This window comes from Ambystoma mexicanum, chromosome 1p (genome assembly GCF_040938575.1).
Source record: "Ambystoma mexicanum isolate Mex_15411 chromosome 1p, UKY_AmexF1_1, whole genome shotgun sequence".
NCBI classification, from domain to species: domain Eukaryota; kingdom Metazoa; phylum Chordata; class Amphibia; order Caudata; family Ambystomatidae; genus Ambystoma; species Ambystoma mexicanum.
The window spans coordinates 243648304-243667734 of record NC_090921.1 but is presented as its reverse complement, the minus strand read 5'-3'; the positions used below and the strand labels follow the sequence as shown (position 1 = coordinate 243667734).

The 19431-nt window shown below is 41.9% G+C and overlaps 1 protein-coding gene across 4 annotated transcripts in view; it reads left to right on the top strand.

The window, feature by feature from the left end:
• Nucleotides 1–19431, top strand: part of LOC138568665 (polyunsaturated fatty acid lipoxygenase ALOX15B-like) — a 251431-nt gene that overhangs the window by 185434 nt on the left and 46566 nt on the right. The gene's annotated exons all lie outside the window — the stretch shown is intronic.

Here is a 19431-nt window from a genome sequence, read left to right as displayed (position 1 = left end):
TCCAACTTTCTCTGCAGCCCTGCTTCATTTATAGCATTATTCTCTGTCACAAAACCTGCCACAGCTCAGGCGGGCATTGTGACTGCCTCTGGGGAGAGGTTAGGACCTGGCAAGCGGGAAATGATGAAAATCATGTCTTTTGTATTTTCCTTCATTTTTATAACTATTTTTCTTCCTGATTAGAGATTTTGATTTCTGGTTTTATTTATTTTCATGCAACATTCAACATTTGCAGTTTAACTCTGTTGCCTGTTGGGGTGTGCCCTTATGTGGGATTCTAAACGTTTTAGCCTTCTTCTGATCGCTAATGAAAGAAACAATCCAGGCACCCTGCAGCCTAGATAAACAATATTACAACCTCGGTGAGGGTGAATCAGAATGTAACAACCATTCTGATTGGCCCTCACTGGGGATTTAACCGGATGGGAATCCCTCGGCTGGGATTACATAATGTGATCCTGTCGGGGGGCGTGACAGCCCCTCAGCCGATGAGGTTGCTCAAAGCAGAGCCATCCTTGCTCCGAGCCTCCACACGACTGGAGGCCGCCATTGTTCCCTGCCGGGGATTCAGGTAAATTGTGTTTTTTTTTAAAATTATTTTTTATTTATTTTTTTTCTCTCCCCTACACACAATCCCCTCCCAACCCCACTTACCTTTGTATTTCTTCTTTACGGGAGCAAACGCGCTGGGAACACTTCTGTTTCCAGAGCGTCCGCTCCCGGTGGCTGCCATGGAAAGAAAAAAATGGACTCTGTTTTCCCCAGCCGTTTCCTTTCACATTTTTCTTTTCTGTTCTGAAACACTGCAGCGTTTTCGGGACAGAAAAGAATGCTATTAATAGCCCGGTCTTGTGGGCGGGGTACTAACAGCAATATGCCCCGAGCCGCGGGGGCATTGCCAAGGCAGGAAATGCCTCCGCGGCTCGGGGCATATTGCTTAAATAAAGGATTTTGATTTAGTAAATGGGACCTTTTTATGGGACAAACTGAACCAGTGGGCTGTCCATTAGGCACAGTGCAAGCCATTCAGGCTTTATACTCTAGAACATCTTTGAGAGTAAGACTGAACCAGCGGGCTGTTAGTAAGGCCAATAAAAACAACCCTGTGACTGAAACAAGATCCCCACGTCACCAGCCTCCATTTAAAAAAGAAAGAAAAAGAAAAAAAGAAGGGCAAACGTGCTCTCTAGTACTTCCCCGGACCCTGCTTCCTTCCTGTTTTCCCTCTCCATCCTGCCCACCAGCAGGGTGATTGGCCACTGGGGCCTCCTCAGCGAAGCAGTGGGAAACTGGTCCCCCTGTACCAGAGCCGCAGACTTTCACCACCAGGCCCAGTTAAGGCCACAAGACACCCGCTCCACCAGTCTCCATTTAAAAATAAAAAAGGCAGGCCAAACGCCCTGTCGAGCGCTTCCCTGGACCCGCCCTCCTACCTGGTTTCCCCGCTCCCTCCCTCCAACCTGCCCACCAGCACAGTGATTGGCCACTATGGCTAAGGGCTCTGTGGCAAAGGGCGGCTCTCACATGTCTGCAGGTGTCAGCAGGGGAAGCCAGTGGCCAGCAGTCAACCAGCAGCTACAGTCCAGGTAGGAGTGGCCGGGGTGGGGAGTAGAGCAATCAATCTACCCTGGAAGCTCTGCCACTTAACAAACTAGCCTACACTGTGACAGTACTGTGAATATTAGCCTGTGTCGCACCCTTAGAGAATTGTTCAGATTGACTTAAATCACATCTAGAAAGTGCCACTGTGTGATGGTACTGTGAATATTGGCCTGCACCACACTGTGATAGTACTTTGAATATTGTCCTGCATCACACCCTTAGTGTATTGCTCAGATTGACTTGAATCACATCTAGAAAGTGTCATTCTGTGATAGCACTGTGAATAATAACCTGCACCAGACTGTGATAGTACTGTGAATATTGGCCTGCGTCACACCCTTAAAGTTTGGTCTGATTGACTTGAATCACATCTAGAAAGTGCCACTCCGTGATATTACTGTGAATATTGGCCTGTGCCTCACTGTGATAGTACTGTGAATGTTAGCCTGCGTTGTACCCTTGGAGAGTTGTTCAGATTAACCTTATTCACATCTAGGGGGTACCACGCTGTGATATTGCTGTGAATATCAGCCTGCACCGCACTCTTAGAGAATTGCTAATGTTGCATTGAGTCACACCTGGAGGGTGCCGTACTGAGAGAGTGCTGTGAATGCTAACCTGCGTTACACTCTTAGTTAATTTGCAAGTGAGTTGCACCTTTGGAAGGCCACACCGGGATAGTACTGTGAATATTGTCCTGCTCTGCATTCTTAAAGATTCATCCGTATTACATTGAGATAGTACTGTGAATATTAGCCTGTGCCACCTCCTACTGTTTGTAGTTTAGGCTTCTCTCCTACTCTCTAGGAGTCTTAATTCTAGACATTCTAACTACTGCCTGATATTATTTGAAGGCTAGGCCTTTCTCCCGCTGTCTGGGTGTATCAAATATAGGTGTTCCAACCACTTCCTGTCAAATTCATATTGATATACAGACCACCAACTTACGATGGAACTTTCGTAGACGCCTTCACGGAAGCAATCACCACCATAGCCATCGAGCACAATCATCTGATCATCCTCGGAGCCTTCAACATCTGGTTCAATTAAGAAGAAACAGCCACCCAAGTCTCTGGCCAGCCAACTATCAGCAATGCACCTATGCCAACCAGTCAAACCCACACAGCAGGGCATACACTTGTGACAATCTTTGCCAACAAAAAACTCATTACCACGGCACCACCAATTCAAATACTGTGGAGCGACCACCTCATCATTCTCTTCATAATCATACTGACCACTCCAATATTCAAGCAATTAGACAAGCTACTGATCACCATAAAAAGAAATTGGAGAACCATCAAAAACTCCAATCTAACTGAACTTCTGGAACTCAGCAAACCACAAGTAACAACTATGGATGAAGCTGACCATTGCTCTACTCCATAACTGGATCACAACAATGATCAGCAAAATTGCCAAAGAAAAATCTTTTACCCCTGCATTCAAAATAGCAACGTAAAAATGCTTCACTACTCAGCACCATGAAAACAAAAAAAAGAAAACGAACTAGAATGGAGGATCAAATAAGACAGCAAAAAAATAAAAAAATTCAACAGCCTATCTGCTCATATAAAAAGGAAAAACAAAAAGAAAATACGACAACCGAATCTTGAAAGCACCAAACACCCAAAAAGAACTCTGACATAAATGAAATAAAAATTCCACCTGGCTGCAACATGCCAATACCATTGAAGAAACTATGCAATAACGTAGCGGCAGAGACGTTGCTTGGGGGGGCATATGGGGCTATAGCCCCAGGTCTTTTGGTTGTATCCCCGGATAGAAGCTCAGGGCCTACAAGCAAAAGGCTAGCTAGCCCCGAGTCCTGCCAGTTCTGAGATTAGCTCAGCCCCTGATCTTCTCCAGACCTAGCAACACCCCTGCCTAGCAGACAACTTCAAAAACAAAATCATTACCATCCAACAGACCATACAAAACAGACCATGCAAACAGACTACGGAACCCACCTACCTCTACGAGGAACACACAAACAAACTCTGAAGATTCCCTGAAATACTTTCGTCAAACTGGTAAACCAAAGCAACAAAACAGGCTCCCCTGCGGATCCCTGCCCTCCAGACGTATACAAGTCAATCCTCTCACAAGGAACACCCATGGAATACCATAGGAATGTCTTCAACCTTTCAATCTCAACAGGGAAAGTGCCACAATCCTTCAAATCAGCATACATCAGGCCGCCTCTATTCAAAGATACAGCAGGAAATGTAGAGGCTCTCTCCAATTACAGTCCCATCTCCAACATCCTGCATCCAGCTAAATTGCTCGAAATGTACATATACAGAACATCCCAAGAATTCTAGACCAGGCACAAGTAGACCAATGAGAGGAACGGAATCGGCACACCTCCCAATATGGGGTGACCTATAAGCAAACGCAGACTCAGACAAAAGTACTGCTTTGATACTTCTAGACCTCTCTGCAGCATTCAAAACAGTTAACTACGACATCCTCATAAAGAGATTGAAGAGCTTGGAATCATCAATCATGCCCTATTGTGGATCAAATCCTTCTTAACAAACAGAACAGAGACCATATGGATGAAACCTTTCAAATCCAACCCAAAAGAATCCTCATGCGGAGTACCACAAGGATCCTCCTTCTCCCTGCTATTATTCAACATCTACCTGTTTCAACTAATCAAGATCATCAAAAGACACTCTCACCTGCTACAACTACGCTGACGATACACAAATAGTCTACAAAATACAAGATATTCAAGAAGAAAACACAACATTAGAGAACTACCTTTGTGAAATATACAACTGGATGAACTCTAACTACCGCAAACTCAACCCCGCCAAAACAGAAATAATGATCATCACAAAAGATGGGGGAGACAACCATTTCATCCCTTGGCCAAGGGATCTCGGTAGAACCCCAGCCCCATTGTCGATTTGTAAAACACCTGGGAGTCCTGATGGACAACAAACTTACTGTAGAGCCACAAGTAAACGCTCTAATCAAGAAATGAAAATGCTTCTTTCTCCTGCAAGCGGTAAAGGGGATTCTACCATTTGTCAAAAAAACACTCATCACTCTCATGTCCAGAGTAGACTACACCAATAGCCTATATCTAGGTATGCCTGAACGTCTAAAAAAAAAAAGAAAAAAAAAACTACAACGCATACAAAATGCGGCGGCCAGACTGCTCCTCAAATTACACCAAAAAACACAACACCATCACTGAAAATACTACATTGGCTGCCAATAAAACAGCGAATCAAGTTCAAATCAATGTGCATCACACAGAGCAATCGATAACCAAGGCGCAGAGTTCCTGAGAGACAAATTAAGCCCACATTACCCAACAAGGACGCTCAGATCAAGCAGCGACAACTGCTTGGAACCAAAACCCTAGAACAAAAGAAAATTCAGAGGATCTTCTGTCACTCAACTCACACCAAAAACCTGGAACGATCTACTAAAGAACATATGTAACACATGAAACCACCTACTATTCAGAAAACTCAAATCCTGGCTCTTCACCGCATAACTAGAACGCCTGCGGGGTATATGCACAGCTGAAACGATGAGTGAAGAAAACGATTGTGGATCCCTCTAAGCTATCGTCCATAAACAGAACCTAAGGAAGCCAATCTACAGCATAACAACTTACCAACTGAGAGATGGATATGATAGGACAATACTACCGATTAAACAAACCTAGATCGAGATGGAAGGACAAGGATGATTTATCAATAGCATGTTGGCCTACAAATCACACACAAGCACCAATAGACCAGCAACAGAAATAGATAGCGAGGGAGTAGGCGACTGCTAATCTACAGCACCAATACCAGAGGTGGACTAGACATACCCCATCCCATCCCATTACACTAAGTTAAAATACAGCACCACTGTGAACCTGCCACACAATCACTCATAACAATTAGATGGACAAGAAAGAAAAGTGGAAATTATGCCTACCTATAGGATAACTGGATATATAGAACAGGATCTGTAAGAACTAGGATTTATAACCCACTAACCCCATTCTCAAATCTTTGCAAACCTTACTCACCCGAAAATCCACACAACCATCTTCTCGCTCAGCAAACCGCATGCACTTCACCACACGGCACCAACAAATAAACAACGCATAAACCGCACCAACAGCACATGAAGTCTGGCATCAGTCGGATATTCACACCAAAGCTCAGTGCACTGTGAAAACCGAACTGAAGCCGCCAACAGCACACCACTTATCTCACTTTCCTACTCCGTCTTCACCCGACTACACAAACCCGCCTTCTTGTTTGCAGATCCGTCTGAGTGCCTGGGGACCAACTTCATTGGTGACTGTGCGCGATATAAATACCTTTTATCATTAACATATGCTAATAACGGGAGACAAACTGTTACAATAATGTAATACATCTTTTAGTTTGGATGCTCATTACTATTGGGTGTGGACTGACTAAGAAGGGATGTACAAATATCACATTTAAAAATGTGATTTTTTTTTTGATTTTTTTTATTTTTATTTTTTTAGTTTTTTTTTTTTAATTGTAAACCCATCCTTTTAAACAAGAGAAATAAGTATTGAAGACTGTGATGATAGGTATGATGTTGTGTTGAATTTTGTATATTGCTGACAAGGGGTGCGTGAAGTGGTCTGTGGTGCAGGATCTTTACTGTGTTTAATGGTTGGAAGTGTGGCTTAGCCTGTGCTGACAGCAAGAACTCTAAAACCCAGAGACCTGCGGAACGCGGAGCAGAAGAAGTGGTGCATGAAGTAGTCTGTGGTGGTCCAAGATGGCAGGGGGAGCAGTGGAGGATCATCCTTTGACCTACTACTCAGTTACTATGGTACAGTGACTTTATTCTTGCACATCTCGGCAGTTCGTGTTAACTGATGCTTTGTTGATCGCTGTAATTTGCTTACAATTCTATGCCTCCTGTTGAGTGAGGGAGGGAAGAAGATACAGTGGACATGAAAATATTGAGGTGACTGCGGGGCATCGCCCTTTGAGCTTCGGTATTGCATTATACTTAGGCTTTCCTGTTTTCAGTGAAATCAGATAAACCCCAGAAAAACACCTCCGGAAGAAAATGTGCATCCTAGGTTTAAACTGAAAAACACTGTTGCCCCTATCCCAGTGGTGCCTTAGTTTGAACAGGGATGGGAGGAAGTTTGGTGCTGAAGCGGGCTTGGCAGACGATAGGAAAAGGGCTCTACTCCCACCCATATATGCTGGTTTGCTTTCTCCCATTATTTCCCCTCCTGTCCCCTGACCATTCACTGCACATTCAATGCTACATTGTTTACTTTGTAAAAAATAAATATGGATATTTATGTGTGGTTAGAGCTAATTGTAGACAAATTTGAGCCATGTTTGTGGTCGCTGATTCACGTCTTAAAGTTGGCTAAAATTCCTCAAAACATCCCTTGACAGCTGAAAAATATTTGCATTTACAAAAAATGCTTTAACTTGGATTTTTCAGTATCTGTTTGTGGCCACAGACCATTTGTGTAGGTGTATCTGTCTGGAGGAGAGCTGAAAAGTGTCTGCTGCCTGTTGGCATTAAAAAGGCCGTGTGAGGCTTCCATGCACCAAGGTCGCACTGTCACGGTCACCTCCCGACCTCTTGTGGTTCTCTAGAGCACCCACACCTATTGGCCCATCAGAAGCTGCAGGCCCCTTAATTGCTGCTTAGCACTTTCTTTCTTGGAGGAGAGTTTTTCAATTATGAGTAATTTATAAATGATGGCACCTTTAAGGGACCATTGTTTTGGACAAGACGCTTGTAACCTTTCTGTGAGAAGAAATGCAAATCGGCATTTCATTCTGAAAGCACACAGAAAGCACAAGTTAGTTGCCTAAAGCTACACTGTCCTCCGGGCCAATATCACACAGAATAGTTTTAAACTAAATACATTATTTTCAGATGTTCATATTTAACACCCAAAAGTATTTATTTTTGGTAGTATGTAACATGTTTGTAACATAATCGATGAACCCTGCATTTGTCAAACACAAACAGGTAACCCTTTCATACATTGCATTTTGTTATAAGCCTTTTAAAACCCAAAGGCCATTTTTTGCCTTTTGCTGAATTGCATTCTGGTATTTGCAGTCTCCCAGTCCAGATGAGGGGAATATTGCCACAATTGTAAACCATTTGCCTAACATAGTTCTATAAGGATTTTTATATTTGTGTCAGTACCTTACTATGGTATTTGTACTTTTCAGATTATTTTTATGATGCAGAGTATTGTTGAAAGCCAGACATTGGGGTGAGGAGGGGAAATGATGAGAGGGCCAGTGAGTCATGAATATTTGCCCATGATGTGCAAGAGAGGTTACAATCCTGGAGACCGGTGCAGTGGTTTTTCCCTGATTGTAGCTGCTTTTCAGGGCACAAGTAAACGATACATGAGGGTGGATAGCATAACATTTTTTCAGAGGGTGGACGCAACCCATAGGGTTTTTATTTTAGGTTGGGAAGCTTGCTCAAGTATTTGGCGAACGGGATTTTATTCAAGTTGGTATGTTCCCAGTGCAGACACTTACCCACAAGAAAACAAGCACTTTGTTTTCTTGGGAATATTTCACTACAGATTGCTGGATTTCGAAGGTGAGCACCTTTTCTACTTTGCCAGCATATTTATTGGAACATTTCCACTCTCGGGTTATTTTTCGGGTGGTCATTATATTTTTTAAAAGTCCAATGTTCTTTTGTCTTGCACATTTTCTTCTAAGGGGAAGGCCATTTGAATTACATTTGTATATTTCACTTTAAGATATGTTCACTTACTGTGCATATATTCATGGGTGCCAGCTTTTGATTTTCGCTATGGGGACAAACGTTCCCAAACAGAGTGAAGCGAGACAGAGCCATGATCATTCCCAGTCAAAACACATCTTTCAGCATATGTTGCAGCAGGAATAGGAAAACAGCTGTATGATTTACAGGAAGGTATAAACATATAACATCTCCGCAACAATCACCAAACCTGAGTTCCCTTTGCAACATTCTGCTAAGGGTCCCTGAAATTCCCACACCGGGCAAACAGTTTTGGCCTGCTCACCCCTGGCCCCCGACCCACCAATCAAGCCTCAGGGAGTAAATTAATAAGACTCCCTTTTCATGTTGTAGTGCGCAGCACTTGATTAACAGTTATCTATTACCCTACTTGTGCATGCATTGAAACAATAAAAGAATATTTGTGAATTTACACTGGAAAAAACAGTTATCTGGGATTTTTTGAAGGGGGACAAACGGGAAAACACTGAAACATAGATTCTGTAGTGTTTTAAAACACTGGAAAAACACCCCTGGAAGTAAATAAAATTAACCCCTAAAACAGAAAACCCTAATTATACTGTTCATGTATAAAGGGGGACCGAGAGACTAAGAAGAGCAAGAGGTGGTCAATTGTGCAATTTGCACACCTGAAGACTGTGGGACTGTTGGTTCTTTGAGCTGTGTGCATCTCTCTTGCCATGGAAAAACTTTCTTCATTTTTTCTTTCTACTTTCCTCGGATAAACCTCCCTATAACTCCCTGGGTCCACAAATCTTTCGGGCTTACTTTTGGTTGGAATCCTTGCACGGTATTACGAAGCCTATTGGGAGGGACTTCTGCAAATCTTACCAATCCCAAAGAGGGACAGGCCGCTTTGGAACAAAGGTCTAATTCAGAGGATGGCATACTTGGGGCAGAAGTTATGAATTGCTGTTGTGGGGAACGGGACATGGTTGTGGAGTTGGTGTACAATTTAGGGGACAGACACATCTGCACAATGGTTCACTGATTAAGGTGGCCCAGAATTAAGAAGAATCCCTATGCACAGGGCTGCATTCTAAACAAGGAAGAGATATAGGAAAGATCCTGATAGGGTGTCAAGGCTGCAGTTCATCCCCTCATCGGGCTTTGCAGCCTATTGCGGAGAAGACAATCACTGACTTCTGTAAAGTTGTAAATACATTGTGAACAAACAGGTAGGTGTTTAAAACAAAAGCAAGACTTGATAGGACTCGTATGAATGAGCTTCATGACCACAGTTTGATTCAGCATCCAGATTCGATGTTTTGTGAAGTAGGAAGAGGGTTTGGGAATACAATAATTAACCATACTTGTGATCCCTCCATTCAAGGTTCACCAACTGATCTCACACATTTTTGGGGAAACGAAGAGAGGGATGACCATATAACTAATGCACAAAGAAACGTTAGTTCTGATGGGACAAGTAACATCCACCATACTTTGAGAGAGGTGGAACAGCGCATTTGTTTGACCTAACCAACATTGTCTGCACTAAATGATTTTGAGCTTGTTTGTTACGCTTTATGACAATATGTGGGATGGGATAAGGATTCACTCTATTATACTGGCAAACATCAATGCAAAAGTGGAGGTACTCTCTATGGCCCAACACTTCATATCAACAAGTAATAGGAATTTGTTGATGAATCAGGTGTGTGGCCCCAAAAAGAAAGGGTAATCCCCACTCCTATTATTGTTATAACAGATTCTGAGGAGGGGAAGGAATCGAATAGAGAACCGAATGAAGCTGCAAACCCTAAACGTGGCATATGGGATGCGCACAGAGATTGGGGTTTAGAGCAAAATTTAGAACTGCAGGATATGTCAAGTAAAAAAGGTAGAGGGAAAGTAAATGGAGCATGTCTGGTGCTGGAGATATCAAAAAATGTAAAAGGGGTTGAAAAGAAAAGCACTCTTATGCAATCTTTCTTTAGAAAACTGACCCCCTTAGGGCCATCAGGGGGAGGAGTAGGAGTGGAACAGGCCACTAGAAGAGATGGTCATCTTTCCCCACTAGTGGAAGGACCTGTGGGTAAGCCTATAGGGAATCCAAGTCAGGAGTTGGGTCCACCCAACTCTTCAGACATGGGGAACCAGGAATGGGGGAGGTTCTATCATGACAGGTAATTGTATAACCCATTGAAATGCAAAAATGTACCGGAAAAAATTAGAATGGAAATATACATGAATGTGGGGAATGATCGACTACATCCATGTCCACCCAAACAGATCTTGATCTTCTGGACCTGAATAGCTCATATAGCTTGACAGCTAATCAAACTAAAGCAGATGGTGATAACGAACAACCACAGAGTTTGACAATAAGAAATGATGAAAACAAGGCTTGTATTACAAGGGTCAAACAGGACATGTGGATAATTACCTGATTGAAGGAATGTGGGGAAACCTGGGGGGAAACGGGCTCCTATTGTAAAAACTAATGCTATGGCTCAGGAAATAGGGCTCCAGCATGATAGAGGTGGAGTTTGGGACCCAAGCAATAAAATGAGTTGCCAGATGCATGGTGGTAACATGGATTCAAGGGGTGAAATGTTGAAGGGATTGTATGCCTCAAGATTCTGGATGTGCAATATTGGGAGGGAGGGAAGGCAGGGTCGTACAACTCTTGATCAATCTGTCGAATTAAGATCCAACAGAATATGGTGAACAAGGTCATCGAGAGTTTAAACTTGGGTGACTTATTAAACCATATATACAACCCACCTAGAGAGGTATACATTAACCCTCAGGTTCTGGGACAGCAATTCGGTAACTTAAGAGAGGGGATACTCCCTATGTCGACAAAGAGGCATGGTGGGTAACAGAACATCAGTTAGTCCTCCCAAAAATTAAGACTGTGGAAACTGAAGAGGTAAGATTCAATTGCCCAATTCAAAGAAAACAATTGGGATGAAATCAGGAGACAGACCAGCACGTGACAAAGGGAGTTCAATTGATGCTCACACACACGTTTGGTAGAGGACATAATTTATGCTTGAATAGAAGTAATGCACTCCTGATTTTGGCTGAAATCCCTTAAGGGCACTTTGTACTAGGGACATTGAGAGGGTGGTCTTCCCGGAGAAGGGGGATACAAACTGGTCCAGTGTCCATTTCAACTCAAAACTGGTGCATGAACTTGTACTTTTGGAGCGTGACAGACTCTTGAATTTGTGCTTGGTTTCCCCTGTTGATTTTGGGACGATAAAGTTTAAATCGACAAGTGTGCACGGCAGTAGAGTTCAGCAACAATGGGGGTCGCTGATGAAGGTAAATTTGGCTTGGGCCAAATTGATTGGCCGGCTATTATCTTGGCCATGCAATACCCATTCAATGGGGAAAATCAGGATTTAAGAGAGTATAGGTCTAGCTAGCCTAGTGAATTTGGAAGACGCATTGATTACAAAGAGCCTTACCTTGGCAACATGGAATATCAGGGGTTTTGGTAAACTCACCCGTGATCTGAATTTGATGGAAAGACTGAATGCCTATGCTATTGTATGCTTTCAGGAAACATATGCTATGGAAAATCTGATCTGGGATGGTTATTCCTGCTTCCAACAACCAGCAATTAGACTAAATGCTGTTCGGACCTCGGCGGGACTATGTTTGTATCAAGCATAGGGTAGGAATTAAGGGAAGAATAATTTCGAGCGAACACGGGTGTTCTGGGGGTTTTGTTGGAGGTGGAAATTCATCTTGGTTGTAAAATCATCTTCTTGATTAACGTTTACTGGCTTCCCTCCCATTGTGAAATAGCTGTTATGCTGAAGATATCATTAAGATGGAATTGCATCTGTCTGTAGTGTTGGACAAAGAGTGGGATCCTACAAGTCTGTATGTACAGCCCCAAATTGAACAAGGTAGATACTGGAGGGAGTTTTGGAAAGGTTGGCGCCTACTTATACTTAATGGCTATACTGTGTGAGATAGAACTGCTAAACACACCTGGAACAGAAAAGAATATTGCTCTTGGCTGGATTACGTGGTGGCCTTGGAGGGCCTATACTGGCATCTAAACTCCCTGGAGGCAATTAATATCTTAGTGAGTGTTCATGAAATAGTGAGTTTGAACTTTTACTTAAAGATCCCAAATTCAAAAACAAGTTCCTAAAAATATAGTAATAAACAGCCATAACAACAGGGTTAGTTGGAACCAGGAATGTATGAGGACCATTAAGTGGTTGATGAGAGAATTCTGGGAGACCACCACATTGCCGAATACAATTAAGGATTTGGGAGTGCAGAGCTTCCCCACATTCATCATGGAAAAGATCGGTAATTGTACCCGGAACAAATTAAGGGGACCTCACTCAAATCGTCCTTGCGTATATGTGAAAGAGGTCCAACTGAGGAAAAGGGAGATGCGTAGTGTAAGCGATATTCAATCAACACTACAGCTAAGTCAATGCCTAGTCTGGGATGCTGAGGGAAACCCTTATTGATATATTTTTAGGTCCAGTTCATGTACTCTTGATGACAACCCTTGTATAACACCCCTCTCTTAGAATCCCCCTGACCCCACTGAGCCAAGAAGTAGGTTTGTTTTGCAAATTAAAAGGTTTATTTGAAAAATTAAACAATAGATATATATCACACTTTTATAATAAATTAATCTGATAGTACACTGACATATGATGTGGATCCACAATGGGTAATGTTACAGTGGTACACTTGATTACTTAGGAGTAGTATAGAGGATGAGGTAGCTGAAAATGCTTTATGGTTTCAAGGAAATGCAGGGTGGAATAAAATTCAGTACAGCAAATAAACTTGATATGATTTCAACCAACAACAATGTAATCACTTTTTCTCTGGCAATTCACCCCCCCCATGCAATGTAAGAAATGGAAGGAGATGGAAGGAGATGGAAAGAGGAGCACACTGTTCTCAGGGATGCAATCAAATACAATCCGAAATTCAGTTCCTCCCCAGCAAGCTTGGAGGAAACAGGTAGAAGTTTGAAACACAGGCCCAAAATGCTTTTAAACGTGATGGCAACGGATGGGAAAATGTGCTAACTGATTTTAATTCCCTCTAGAGATTCAGGGTGAGTGAGAGATGCTTGTTGGTATTAGTTCAGGCTCACTTTAGCAATGCTCTATGAGTTATTACCAGGTTGCAAACGGATTTTAACAAAGGAAAGAATGGAGCTGCTATTTTGTGGAGAAATTGAGCCAAAATCGCAAATCGCGGTAAATCTTGTGGTAGAAAGTATAGGTAGGAAGTCGGTTGAATGTTCGTTGGAAAGCCTAGAATCACAGCTTTAAAATGAAAGTTAAACCACGTTCCTAGCCCAAACGGTTCCAGAGATACGGACGATTTAATAAAGGTAGATTTTTGGATTTACAGTAAAACTCAAAATGACAGGTGACAGCTTGCAGCTGCAGAATTGACAGGTGACAGTTGTGCAGCTTTAAAAATGACAGATGACACGATTTCTAGGAGGCAGTTCTACTTAGGTTAAAATAGCTTGAATTAGATTATTTTAACTAAGAGATTGGTTCTGCACAGTTCTGCTAGGTACTCACAATATAAATTTGAACTAGGCCTCATCACGGATCTGGTCAACACGTCCGGCGGCGGTTCTGTCTGCTCGGCGGGTCAATCAGGCATCGGTTCTGCTCACAGCGATCCGGATCTCTGGTTCTGCTCACAGCGGTCTGGGTCAGCTCTGCTCTGCTGGTCTAGCCTCTCTGGATACAGCGGCCTCTGGTTCTGGATACTGCTCTGCTTTCCGGTCCGGATCAAGTGGATTCTGGATGTAACACTGCTTTCTGGGTACTGGCAAAAGTTCTTGCCAAAAGAATTCAGACAGCTCGCCCGGCTGTGGAATAGTTTGCAAATTATTTTAAGGATGCTGAGGCCTGCTGAGAAGAGTTCTCAGTTTGTGGGTTTAGGCCCTTGCATTAAGTTCTGAAGTAAATTTCTGGTCTCTGAAGATTGATAGATGTGAAGTCTGGAGTCTCCCGGCAGAGCGTCCCGCAGAAAATGGAATTGAATCTCCCTACCTGTCCCAGCAGTCTCTTTTGATGTGTTTTGAAAATGGGTGTGTGCCTGGGCCTAGCTAAACCTGCCCCTCTCTACTTGTCATTGGCCCATTTCTCCCCTCTCCCATGATTGGGGGAAGGAAATGGATTGTCATCATGATGAGGTCTGTTTATGGGTCAGAGGATCCTCCCCTGGTCAATTTGCCCACAAATCTATATTTGATTCAAATACATATTTCCCAGATACACAATTTGTTGAAATTACATGTACACATTATATATTCCTTATGGTCCATGCTTGTCCGCCTCTGATCTTCCTGGGGGCTTGCATTCAGAAATGACAACATTTTGCGCTTTTTGACTGGTTTACCGATATCGGACATTTACCAAAATTTACACACATGTGCGCAAGTAGTATGGACATTAATTGATGAAGTGTCAGATTTTTAACATGCAGACATTTGGAGTAAGACCCTATTTTCCGCTAGCAACCCCCAGAATACACCACAGGGTCCTAACGCCTCTTAAAACGTGCACAGAAAAATCACAAGAATAATGATATTACTTATATAATTTTGACCAGTCCGCACTATGAGTTATCTATCTTTTTAACTTATGCCCTGGTCAAAAAGGTGTGTGGCTTCCCACATCACATAGTGGAAGAACTGGTTTATCCACTTCCCCCAAGCTCAGCTGGCTCTCACAGGCACTTCTCCTCCCACTTCTCCCAAGAGGAAGCCACTTTACGGCCCCCCCAATATAACATTTGGCTTAGTCCATTGTTCAGTTTCCTGCAGTCCCCAGGTAATTCAATCAGAGAGGTGTCACCTCCTTTTTGTGGGGGCAGCAGAATGCAGCCAGGCTTGGGAACACAGCTGTTGATCCAGTTTCAACTCCTGTCGGGGGTAGTTGTCAGGCAGAATCCAGTTTCATTAAGCCAGGTTTCAGCTAAATGTCACTTTTTGTTCCCAGTTTTCTACATTCAAATCAAACTGACAATTTTTACACATGCAGCTAGAGTGCTGATTCTAAGTTCAAAACTATGACATTTCAACAGTTACAAACTATGTGATACTCAAAAGTAGGTCCCTCATTTAATTTAAACATTTCGATTTTAGTGGTTTTCAGTTCAGTTTAACTTAAGCTGCTGACCTCCACAGCTCAGCCAGTTTTGTTATGAACATTGTTTTGGGCTCTTTTTCTTTCCAGATTTTGTATGCACACAAAACTTCATTCTGCCAAATGTCTGCTGGTGTTCAGTGAGATTTTTGAATATCCTGCAATGTTTGACATAGGCATTTTTAGCTTGCATTCAGAGAAACCAGGGTGATTTCAAAGGGCTTTTTAAGCTAACAGGCACTGCTGTTTTTCCTTTGGCACACATTCCACTCATGGCACCCCTGGCCCATCACGCTCGCACTGGTGGGTGGAAGGTTAGGTGACCATTTTGGTGTGCGCACAAACTGCGCGGTTCTCCTGGATTCTGGCGCACATGTGGGCTTTTTGGCCATCTTGGATTTTCTAAGCCCACAGCACCAAATGTTGCAGCTTAATGACTCAAACGTGGGTCAATACACCTGACAAAGAAAGATCAAGGAAGTAATTACTGGTTTCTTAGATCAGAAAGCTAAGATCTCTGCAATAAAGAAATAAAAACAAGCCTATAAAAATAGGATTAAAAGCCATAGGTGGCTGCTTGCCCAAAGGGATGGGAGAAATAATGCTTGAGGCAGTCCTGGAAAAAATAGTAACTTCTGGAATATTATCAATCTAAGAAAAGGGAAGGACAAGCTAGAGATGATAAACCCTATTCCGGAAGATGATTGAAAGATACTTATTAGAACTATGACGGTTATAGTAGTATGTAGTGAGGGATCGGATATGGACATTTCTGCACAACATCTGGAAGTGATAATAAAAGCCAGATCCAATTCACGAGCACCAGGTCCGACTGGGTTGTGCAACTTAATCTTGAAGCAGGACCTGTGAGTCTGGGTGAATGTTTAACATCTTATTCCAAAATGTTATTGTTTGCAAAAGCATCCCTCTCTTTTGGTCTACCTCTATAATTGTTCCGATATATAAGAAGGGAAGTCATCTTAAGCCCACAAGTTATAGAACAATTGCATTAATGGACATAGAAAGTAAAGTATTTGCAAGATGCCTTCTGAAAGCAATATAAGTTTGCTGTAGAGATACAGAGAGAATCTCCAAATTTCAGACGGGCTTTAGGTGGGCTACTGTAACTGATGCAAGTGGCTGCTTATTTAGTCATTAATCGATCAGGCATGTAGGGAAGGGAAGGTTCCCTTTGGCGTTTGATACAGTTGATAGAGCAAGACTTTGGGCAAAGCTTTCTAAGTGGGGTTACCTGCATACATATTGGAGATTCTGATCGAACATAAAGATACAGTGATAAAAGTAAGGCTGAATATGAATGGGGAGGTCTCTAAAACTATAAAGACGCACCGGTATTGAGGCAGTGGTGTGTCTTGGCCCCCTGCCTCTTCAACATATATCTTTCAGATCTGTGTGAACTATTCAAAAGAAACCGCCTTTGTCGCCCCTAAGATAAATGAGGAAAGATGTTTCTGGGTGACCTAGGCAGACGATATCTTGCTCCTGGATAGAACAGCAGTATGACTGCAAAGGCTACTCGCACATCTTGAAGATTATACCTCATTGAAAAGCTTAATCATTAATCCGAAAAAATCTAATATAATGTGCTTCAGGAAGGAAATATAATCTGGCTGATTTCCAGTGATTGATGGGTGGTACTCCAGTGTCGGTTGTCTCTTCAGTGAAATATTTGTGGTATGGACTCACTAGGCAAAAAGAGTACAGAAATTGCAAAAGGGATTTGTGGGTAAAGGGCCATCAATCCGCGGCCCAAATGCATTACATGAGGAAAGATATACTGCTGGTTTACCTTGCAACCACTTCTGCAATTTTATAGATCCAAAGCGATTCCTGTATTATCATACGGTTTGGAAATTAGCTGCTGGGTGGAGAATTTGGAACTGCTTACATTGGAAGGGATGATCTTAAGAACAGCATTATTGTTGCCTAATTGTGTACACTTAAATAAGATACAATTTGAATTTGATCTGAATTCTTTGATCTTAATTGTTCAATTAATGACCTTACTACTATACAGGAAATTGATTTGTGAAAGAAACTCCTTGTATGCAGTAATGGGTTTGCAAATGGAGAAGGGGGGGGGGGTTGATCTTCAAGGCAAACTATCAACTCATTATGTAACATTAGGAGGTGCCCCTAGAATTATTATTGGTAAATCCTGGACAGGTATCGGTCAAAATGTTAGAGATTGGATATGGATAGGTGAAGCAAGGACTAGGTATGGTTCAAATAAGGAAATTAGTATAGATTCTATTAAAGGTGGAACTCTATTGAAATACCTTAAACAGTTTCTGGATAGACGTTACAGAGAAACATTCATGAGGTTTAGATTCAACCTTCTGCAAATGAGTGAGGTGTTATCAATTTGAGGCCAAAGGGAGAGTGCACTTTGTCGGTTTTGAGGAGGTTCATTGGAAATGCTAAAACACCTGATTTCTTGTCCGTCAATGCAGAATATTAGGGAAGAACTGTTTAGCTGATTTGTTTACTGAATTTTTGGAGATGCATCCTACAAGGTACTGCATTGATTCTTTTAATGAATGTAGTTACATTTTTAATGAAAGTAATGATCACATGATCTATTAAAGTGTAAGGTGTCATAGGGTGGAGGATTCATTAAATTATGAACTGTGACAAATCGGTTGTAAATATTACTTTGTTTTAATTCAAATTGTATTTTTTCAATACCTAAATGTTAATGTATCTTTAGTGGTGCGATAGTTGAAATTGAATCATGAAATGTATTTGTGTTGTATAAGGTTTTGAATAAAAACCAATTACTATAAAAATTACATCTTTTAGTTTGAACGCTCATTTATATTGGGTGTGGACTGACTAAGAAGGGATGTTCAAATGTCACATTTCAAAATGTGATTTCTATTGTAAAACCATCATTTTAACAAGAGAAATAAGTATTGAAGAATTTGATTTAAGGTCTGATGTTGTGCTGGATTTTGTATATTGCTGAATTTATTTGTTTTACTGTGTAAGGTTTAGCTTTAAGCCAAACACTGTTTTAAATAAAAAAGAAAAAAATAATATAGGATACAGATGCACATCCCGGCTTTATCAACTATTGCTGTGGATTTCGGCCATTAATGGCATGTGCAACTACAGACTCAGGTGAAACTAACATCACATCTTTTGGATTCTATAAGGTCTACAATCCTTCATTGAAACTGGGCTTCATAATTAAAGCAACCAATACATGTTCAGATGTATTGAAAATGATTTTTTTTTATTTAGCATTCCCTCAGCCATTAGGGATGTTTCCCTTTGTAATAGTTACTACAAGCTGTTCAGCATGTGTTTGCACCTGATGCAGAGATCTCCATGTAACCAGGATGCCATATGGCAGATTTGACTAGTGCACTGGATTGAAGTGTTGCCCAGGTAGCCAATAGAAATATTGATTGGAAAAATATAGGGTATAAATGTGTTGGGTATATAATATCTCTTTTTTAGACTGAAAATAATGCAGTAAAATATCTTGAAGGTGATGCTGGCTTCGAGAAATGAGGTGATGTAAGTTTTCCCTGCTCCACCTGCCCATGACACAGGTAGAGGTTGTTTAGGCAGTGTGAGGGTGACAGGGAGGGATTGAGTGGGGGGGAGTTCCCCTGTGGACTGTGGGTTGTAGGATCACAGTAAATGCTTAGTTGTTTTAGGGGGGTAATAAATGGGTAGCAGGAATGCAACACAAAACTCATAAACCCCTAGAGCTGGAAGAGGATTGGGAAATATTGATAGTACTGATGCACTGCAAAGTTTATAATACTGTAATGTGTGTAGGGGTAGGTATTAATTAACCTTTAATAATGTGCTTAATACCAGAGACTAGTCTCTAAGCATGGGTCCGGGATTCAAACCAGTGTTACGCTTCGGTGTCTTGCTTCCACACCCT